This window comes from Erpetoichthys calabaricus, chromosome 1 (genome assembly GCF_900747795.2).
Source record: "Erpetoichthys calabaricus chromosome 1, fErpCal1.3, whole genome shotgun sequence".
Classification (NCBI taxonomy): Eukaryota; Metazoa; Chordata; class Cladistia; order Polypteriformes; family Polypteridae; genus Erpetoichthys; species Erpetoichthys calabaricus.
In genome coordinates, this window is record NC_041394.2 from 337,794,449 (window position 1) to 337,803,413 (window position 8,965).

General features: G+C 39.4%; 1 protein-coding gene across 1 annotated transcript in view; it reads left to right on the forward strand.

Annotated features, from left to right (window-relative positions):
• The first annotated feature begins 4,480 nt into the window (after positions 1-4,480).
• The window catches only part of LOC127527644 (zinc finger protein OZF-like), a 25,000-nt gene continuing 20,515 nt past the window's right edge, over positions 4,481-8,965 (forward strand). Inside the window, exon 1 of the mRNA XM_051926931.1 lies at positions 4,481-4,599. The gene's annotated coding sequence lies outside the window, so the exon portion shown is untranslated. The remainder of the gene's footprint in view (positions 4,600-8,965) is intronic.

Genomic DNA, 8,965 nt, shown 5'->3' on the forward strand with positions numbered 1-8,965 from the left:
CGTGGGTTTCCTTCCGGGTGCTCCGGTTTCCTCCCACAGTCCAAAGACATGCAGGTTAGGTGGATTGGCGATTCTAAATTGGCCCTAGTGTGTGCTTGGTGTGTGGGTGTGTTTGTGTGTGTCCTGCGGTGGGTTGGCACCCTGCCTGGGATTGGTTCCTGCTTTGTGCCCTGTGTTGGCTGGGATTGACTCCAGCAGACCCCCGTGACCCTGTGTTCGGATTCAGTGGGTTGGATACTGGATGGATGGATGATGTCATATTGCAAAAGTGTTCATCTGCAGTCATCTGAACACTATGGGGGGAGGGGGGTTAAAGAATTGTGGGCAGCTTGTTTTTTGTACCATCATTTCTCTCAAATGTAAGAATTTTCTCTTTTTCAAATATTTGTGTTGTGCAACATGGCAAGTCTCTTGAAATCTTTCTCTTATTTGGAAAATTTTCTACCAAAATGGAAAATATTTGCACTGGTATTTGGAAGGTTGCTGGTTCAAATCCCCGTTATTGCCAAAAGAGATTCTATTCTGCTGGGTTCTTGAGCAAGGACCTTAACCTGCACTTGCACCAGGCGTGCTGTACAATGGCTGACCCTGTGCTCTGACCTCAAGGGGTATGTGAAAACTTAACAAATTCTTAATACAATAAATTATATAAGGTAAAACAAAGAATAAAAAAACCAAAAATGTGACAAATATCAACCTGAAATTAATATTTACCCTAATCTTAGGTTCACTTATCTTGAGAGAAGAATAAAGTGTGAAACATTTGCACATATAGGTTGGAAACAAAAAGAAGATTTGCCTCACTGCATGGCTTACATTTGCTGGTCAAAGCACAACATTGAAAATGGGAATCAGTGCTCTGATGATTGAAACTTTTTGAGCACAATGATATTTATTTTTTAATTATTGCTAACTTGTGGCCATTTGTTGTGTTTTGTTTGTGGCTTTTGTTTGGTCTGCGTCTGTTGAGCATGGGTGGCACAGTGGTTAGCATTACTGCCTCACAGTTCAGTTCACATCAACGATCAGTTCAGCATACATATAAACAGTTTTTTAATTCAATGATCCTGTGTCCGTCCACCACTCCTGCCTATGCTTATGGGGACACACGAGTCTCCCTTTGTGGGTTCAGGCCACCTGAATATTCAGCATGGCAAAGATGTTCTCTCTAATGCAGGGGTGGTGAACTCCAGGCCTGGAGTGCCGCAGCGGCTACAGGTTTTCATTCTAACCCTTTTCCTAATCAGTGACCAGTTTTCATTTCTAATTAACTTTTTCCCCATCACTTTAATAGCCCTATTAGAAGAGTTCAGCCCTCTGAATTGGTTCCTTTCTTCATTTAATGACAGCCAAGCAGAAATGAGATGTGAAACAAGCTAACAGATGACCAGCCAAACTGGGGCTTCAAACTCCAACCAATGTCACTCCAATCACTTTCTTAATGAGAAGCCAATTCTTGCTGTTAATTAAACCCGTTATTTAATTCCATGGCTTGTTGCTGCTCTCATTCTGCCACAGCACAAATTTCGAAAACTGTTGTTTTTCTGTTCTTTCTAAGAGCACCGTCAAAATGTTTTGGTGACCTGAGAGATCAACATTACCAAGACCATCACCTCTCTTTAATTTCAGATATTGTGTAATGGGCACAGGGGAGCTGGTCACGTGGTGGCTTGTTTTGTGTCTCATTATTGTTTGGCTGCTAATTAAAGAAAAAGAAAACTATGGGGCCTGAGTCAAGTTAATTAAAAGAAGTAATCAGCAGCAAAAACTGGTCACTAATTAAGAAGATGGTAAGAATGAAAACTTGTTATTCAAAAAGGGGCAAATATGATGGGGTTAAATCTGTTCCTTGCCCCGGGATTTTCTGTCTTGGATTAAAGTGGCATGCAAATCTTGTAAGTAGCCTTGCAACTGCAACAAAAATGGTCCAGATGATTATAGGTTTGGACTGCCTAACTGCCTTCCATCACAAGACTATGCACTTAGTGATCGACACTCCACACTAAGAACAGACCATTAGATTCTTACTAACCTGCTGTCTTCATGACACTGGACACCACCCATTGAGGTTGCACAATTGGTCTGACCGCCTTCACCAGGGCCAGTTTGTTCCCCAGTTCACTCCAGAGTGTGAAAATGTTATTGCAGACCCATCCTCCTGAATCTAATCCAATCAAATTTGATATTGTCGAAATGCTGCTCCACCATATCTCTCTAGGAACTCAAGGAGGCCTGTAAGCAAGACCCAGTACTGTCCCACATATGCCACTTTATCAGATATGGTTGGCCTTGCACGGTACTTGAGGAACTGTTACTCATTACTGGACTGAAAGGTGAACTCTCCTGCTGGTATGATTCCTATATGACACAAGCATTTCATACAGTGGTACCAAATCCTCTTCATGCACATATGTTATCAATGGAGTATGAGATCCACTTTGGTAATGTTGAAGCTGAAAGAGAGATGATGTGACCTTGTATGGTGGCCTGGCATAGACAGGGACATTGGAAGTTGGGTTAAAGATTGTGTGGCCTGCCTGGTAAGTGGCAAGATAGGTCACCAGGTTCCTCCCCCAATGCAGCATATTGCTTGGCCCACCTAGCCCTGTGACCAGATATATAGTAGATAAACATCTCTGGGAAAATTTAAGGTGTCCTTCACCACCAGTGGTATCTGGTTGTTGTCTGTGACTTACACTTGAATTTGCCAGACGTTACTACAACTGGCACAGTCTCATTTTGTGTTAACATTTCAGAATCACTCTTTTCTTGCTCTGGGGCTACCTAATACCATTTCTACGCATATTGAGCCTTAGTTCACTGGTATTATATTTACCTCATATCTGGAATCAAAAGATTTTCGGCACATTTGCACTGCATATTAGCATCCACAGACTGATGGAGTAGTGGGGTATTTCAACTAGACATTATTAAATGGCTTTAGGGCACATCGGGCACAAGGGCTGTTCCTTTGATCAGGCTCTATTTAATGACCTCTTGCACTACAGATCACCACAGCATACCACGACTGGAGTCTCACTTGCATTCCTCATGCTAGGCCGTGAGCTCACCCTTACACTAAATAGACTTCGCCCTGTCTTACATTAGAGTATGCCCTGTGCCCAGCATTCATTGTCTTATGTAAACCACTCTGTCACCAAACAGAGAGAAAGAGAGAATAAAACAAAGGTCTGATCAATCAAGGTGGGTCAAGGCATTCAATGTAATACTTTCAGATTAGGCCAGAGTTCGAGAGCCTTGTCGCAATAACAAAATGGTCTCTTTCTGTTCCTCTCCTATATGAGTGACCCATCAGCAGTTGTTCTTGCCAGCTGATGGTTCTACATGGCATGCCACATGTCTTCTAAAGGTGTCGCCACCATCATCTACTGTAAAACTGTACTCAACTGACAAATGCAATGCATATTCCCTGGTCATTCCAAAAGGCAGGGCTGGATGTCCCTGTTGTCCAGCCTGACACAACACAAAATGAAGCCGAGTCTGTTTCTCAGTCCCAAGAGCCATCATTATGACCCACTCAGGTGTGTTTTCACCCAGGACACCTGCAGGACTTTGCTACTACTTTTCAGGTTTGAATGCTCTGTTGTATAAGTTGCTTTTCTTTTACAATTTAAGTGTTATGTGCTCCGGTTTCCTCCCACAATCCAAAGACATGCAGGTTAGGTGCATTGGTGATCCTGAATTGTCCCTAGTGTGTGCTTGGTGTGTGTGTGCCCTGCCCAAGATTTGTTCCTGCCTTGAGCCCTGTGTTGGCTGGGATTGGCTCCAGCAGACCCCCGTGACCCTGTGTTAGGATACAGCGGGTTGGATAATGGATGGATGGATGTATGTGCACTGTGTCATACTTATAGGATTCGATTATTCAGCTATGTGCAGTAGGTCTGCATTTCAGAGATGACAGTGGGGTTTATGTGAAATAAAGAAAGAGGAGGTAGGTGTTGTACTTAACGGTTGTCAGTGTCTCTCTTTCAGACATAGTATCTTTCATTGGGACATGCAGCACTACAAATTTTAAACGCAAGTGCGACCTTTCAGTTCACACAGATTACACCTTACCATGCCAATGTCTGTTTGAAGACTGCCTTTGTGCATCTTTCATTTCTCTTTTTAAAACTGAGCACTAGGGTGTTGTACCTTGTTAGCCATTATGGACGCAATGAGAAGTCAAGCAAAATGACACCTTTTATTGGCTAACTGAAAAAGATTACAATATGCAAGGTTTCGAGGCAACTCAGGAGGCCCCATCTTGCCTGAAAAAGGGGCCTGAATTGCCTCGAATGCTCGCATATTGTAATCTTTTTAGTTAGCCAAAGAAAGGTGTCATTTTTGTTGACTTATAATTGAGCAGAAACAGAGATGACACTAGGATCGCTCAGTTAATATAAACCAGAAAGAGCGAACGCGCGTGCACGTGAATAGCCGGCAAGGCCTCGGGCTGTGACGTCATCAAAGGCGACGAAAGCTGAGGTAGGCAAAAGTGTACTTCATTTGTAAACAGTAAATTAGTAGCGGGAGGCGATAGGTTCTTGCGGTTGAGCTGCCGACTTCAAAAAGCACGACACGATCCAAAGGTAGAAGGTAAGTGATTCGAGTTTGAGGTCGTCGGTTCATGTACATGAGCTGTTGCTTTCGATTTTTTCAGTGTTACAGTACACAAACTGAATCGCTGGTTATACCGGGAGTTTTAGTTCTTCCTTAGACTAAATTGACATTTGCAGTATTTGCCGTTTCCTGTGGCTCACCACGGCCGATTAATATTCGTCCTTTACCTTTAATACCTTTGATATCCTTGTGGGAATCGCTGGCTTCTTACAGCTCAAGGAGGAGGCGATTTCACACAGAAATAGCGTTTTTATTTGTGCACATCTAAACACAATAACGCACTGTTCAGTCAAAGATACACTTGCGACACCAAACGGCGGTACGGCCATTTCCTTCTAATACATCCATCAAAGAAAACACACACTGTCACCTTCTCCAATACCAAAACATGCAATGTGATTTCTCTTATTTGGTGAAACAGCAATAAGCGCCTAGATCATGGGAAAGGCGCAATATAAATAAGTAAATTATTATTATTATTATTGTAAAAGTACAACGAATACACAGAAAGCTCTTTTACGATAACATTAAAGAATTCCTTCCAACATCTAAACAAATATTCTCATACAGCTCCTTAAACAGATAACTTTTTCTTCCAGTTCAAGGTAAAACATCATTTTCCCATTGAGTCAGAGAGTTGTATATGGGCTCTTCCAATGTAACAAAATGAGCATTTGTGTGTGCCATACTTTTTTCATTAAATAATTTGCACAGTAATATACAATATAAACATTAATTGAACCAATTTTCAATATCAAAATTGTTTAAATTATATTAGAAATGATTGAAGTTTAAAAGCCTTAACAAATTAATAGACTTCCTTGTTTTATGTTTTGTTTGGATTGTAAACTTAAGTGAGTAAAAGTGAGGGTACGCTCCACCTGTACTCTTCGAGGAGTGCTATACAAAATTAAACTGAATTAAGTTGTCAAAGTGTAACAGTATGTGTCAAATTTGAAAAATACACACAAAAAATGCATAAGCAAAAAATAAGTGTTCAGTAGATTCTGTAGCCCCTTTACATAACACACAAGCATCACTTACGTCAAGGAACTTGCATCCTGTTTTATTAACTGGGTAGTATCTGACCTATATTTTAAACAATTTTCAAATAATGTTTATGAACTTTTAACACCTTATACAATTATTTAACCTCTTGCCAAATATGTTAACTCAATTTTTGGACAATAAAGTAATGAAAAAGTGACTGTTTTGGTGCAATTGCCTTTAATTAAAGAGGAGAATAAAAGGATGAGAGAGACTCACAACAATTTAATGTTTTCTTATTGAAGAGATATTTTTAAAGTTTGAAGAAAAGTCAGAATAGGCAATTGTGGAGGAAAAAAACTGGGTCGATTCAGGATGGCAAGTCAGGCTGCTCCACTAGCGGTAGGTTGTCGGAGAGAACACAAAAGTATTTCAGAAAGGTTTTCCTTTACAGAGTCACAAAACAGTAAAAATCAGGTGCTTAATCTTTTGTATTCTTCATTGTCAACTTGTGCCGCATTCAAACATAAAACTCTAACTGTTCAGAACTCTGTGTTTTGCCATTTTACCCATTAAGTTTTAATGGTAAACTAGTCCCATGCCACTTTTTACCCTAAATCTTTAAATGTCCATTTTTAACATGCTATACAAAGTTTTATTATTCATAATGCACTTAATGCTGCTGTACTCTGCCACCCACCCTGCAGCGCTGCATCTGCTGTCAGTAATTTAGATTGGCTCTGCTTTTTTGATGGTTATTATCAGTTAAATGATGAACCAATAAAATGCTGTTATTAAACAAATTATCATAGAATATCGATCCACTGTTATTGTTATTATGCTCATTGTGGACAGTAATTATGTTTGTAAAGTAAAAGACAAATCCACAACATATGTTTATGAAAGACATGCAAATTTAAATGGAGCTTATTAATTCTGAAGGGGTGTAGTAGCAGAAACTGTAACCCGTCATCTACTATATAATAAAACACTACTGTCGTGTCTGTGTGTTTGGTCCCCCATAAGCATTCTGATTGGTCAGTTTACTTACTCAGTCAAACGAGATTGCGACATGAAATTCCATGCAAGAAATGTTGACCCACACAAGGGATGCAACATTTTGTGTCCAGTTGTGACAATTCTTTTTGTTAAAAATAGTTAAAAATGGAGCATTTCAAAGACAACAAAGCATGTAATGTACCCAGCAATGTTGGATCACAAAATACTGACGATGCACAAACTGAGTCACCTTCAAAGACAGGAAACATAAAGCATTGGAAGGCGAACAGTTCACCTCGAAACGACAGAGTCGGGAAAGCTGCCTTTACTGGAACATGATTGAGAGAAGAAGCGCTGGGCTTGAGTAGTTAAGAGAAAGAGCAAAGGAGAGCTCAGACTTTCTGCTGGAGGTCTCTTGCAACATTAAAACAGTGTGACCTTCCATTGTAAAGCTTAACTGAGCTATTGGTAAGTTCATATAAAGTTTTAATGATCTGGTCAAAGAAAACTCCTATATTAAAAAAAAAAAAAAAAATGTATCAAGAATAAAAGTATATATCATTTACCATGTCAAATGGTTTGTGAAACTCAAGGAGTTGTAATAGTAGTTCACTATTTAACTGTTCACAATAATATTTAAGGTCCATTATCAGTTGAATGGCCCACAACCCTACTCAGGATAAAGGGGTCTTTAAAAATGGCATGGTATGGTATCGCATGAATATCATTTGATATTTGTCTGCCCTTTCACAAAGTTACATTGAGATTCAGTTATAATGCTGTCTAGGCCTGATTTACAGCATCTAGCTGAGATTAAAGAAATAATTTTGTAATCATGATTAAGTAGGGTGATAGGGTGCCACTTATCAAATAGTTGAGTGCTTTTATGAAGGGAATTACTACGTGTTTCATATGAAGTGTATCATTAAGCACTGAAAGAATCCCCATAAACCACAAGTTAAAGTATAGCAAGTTTGTGAAGCATGCCTCAAAGCATTTAGCAGTTAACCCATCTTTTGCTTTTCAAATTAGGAATGCTTAACTTCTTGCACAGTTTTTTTCCCCTCTAATTCCCTGTTACCAATCACTGCATTCTTAACTGAATAGAGGAAGCTGAGCTCTGTCAGGGTGGGTATTGGCTTTATGCTAGCTGCTCTAAAAATCAGCAACAATCCTGCACGGTTCATTGTATCACAGTATATTGCTTCACCAACATTCACTCTTCTTATCATATTGTTTTACGCATTCCTCTTCTCAAACCCAAATAAATATCTATTGTTTTTTGTTTTTTTTTTATTATTTCTGTTTCCTTCAGGGTCATTCCATGTCTAATAAACCGATTTTCCAGAAAACTCACACACTTCAGTCTCAACAAATTCTGAAAAAAATACCAGGTGTACCCATGTTATCCAGAAGACATGCTGCCAATTTTTTTTTTTTTCATGTATGATCAATACTTTCCAAGACACAGCCAGTTTTGTGAGGGGAGAGGGGTGTCAAATTTAACACAACTTTATTTTTTCATCAATTTCACAAGACCACATTTCAAGAACTAAACCACCTAGCAGGCTCAGATTTTGCATACTGGTACCTTTATATGTGTAATGTGTAACTAAACTATCAAAATGTTTGGTCCAGATGACACCACTTGGCAAGAGCAGACCTTCCAAACTGGAACAAAAATATTTTGTGTCTTTGGCTTTGCCATGTTAAAGCTTTCAGAAAGCACACTTCTTACTGATGCAGACTGCTGAAATGTTTTCCATGTCTAGACAGGACTTATCAAAGGGTTATAAACAAACAAGAAACTGCATTTGACTTTCACCATCAGACCTCTGAAATGTGAAAAAATCATTTTGGGTCTTATTTTCAAACCAGCTTAATGCACCGTGGGAATGTCCAGGCAATTTTTAAAATAATTTTCCTGTAATGTACATGGCCCCTTCTTTCTCAAAAAACAAGTTTACTGTCATTTTAATTTTCCATTCTAAACATGGTTTAATTTCACGATTTGTCAGTAATGATTATCATCAAGTTCTTCATCAATAACTTGGGTATAGGATTAATGGAAAAAAAATAAATCATCAAAGGCACATTAAGCACAACACATGAACAATGCTGATGGATTTATGATTAAATACAACACTTGTTTCTGAGGCTAGGGATCGATTGCTGGATTGAATCCTGTAAATCCCTGAAGTGACTCCACTTCGTTGGGCCCTTGAGCAAGGCCCTTAACCTGCAATTGCTCTATCCTGGGTATGACGTTAATCTGCATCCAGCACTACAAGAAGGTCGTCCAACTTTCAGGGAAAATTTGGGGGTTGGTGGCAGTATTGCCACTCCAGCCACTGTA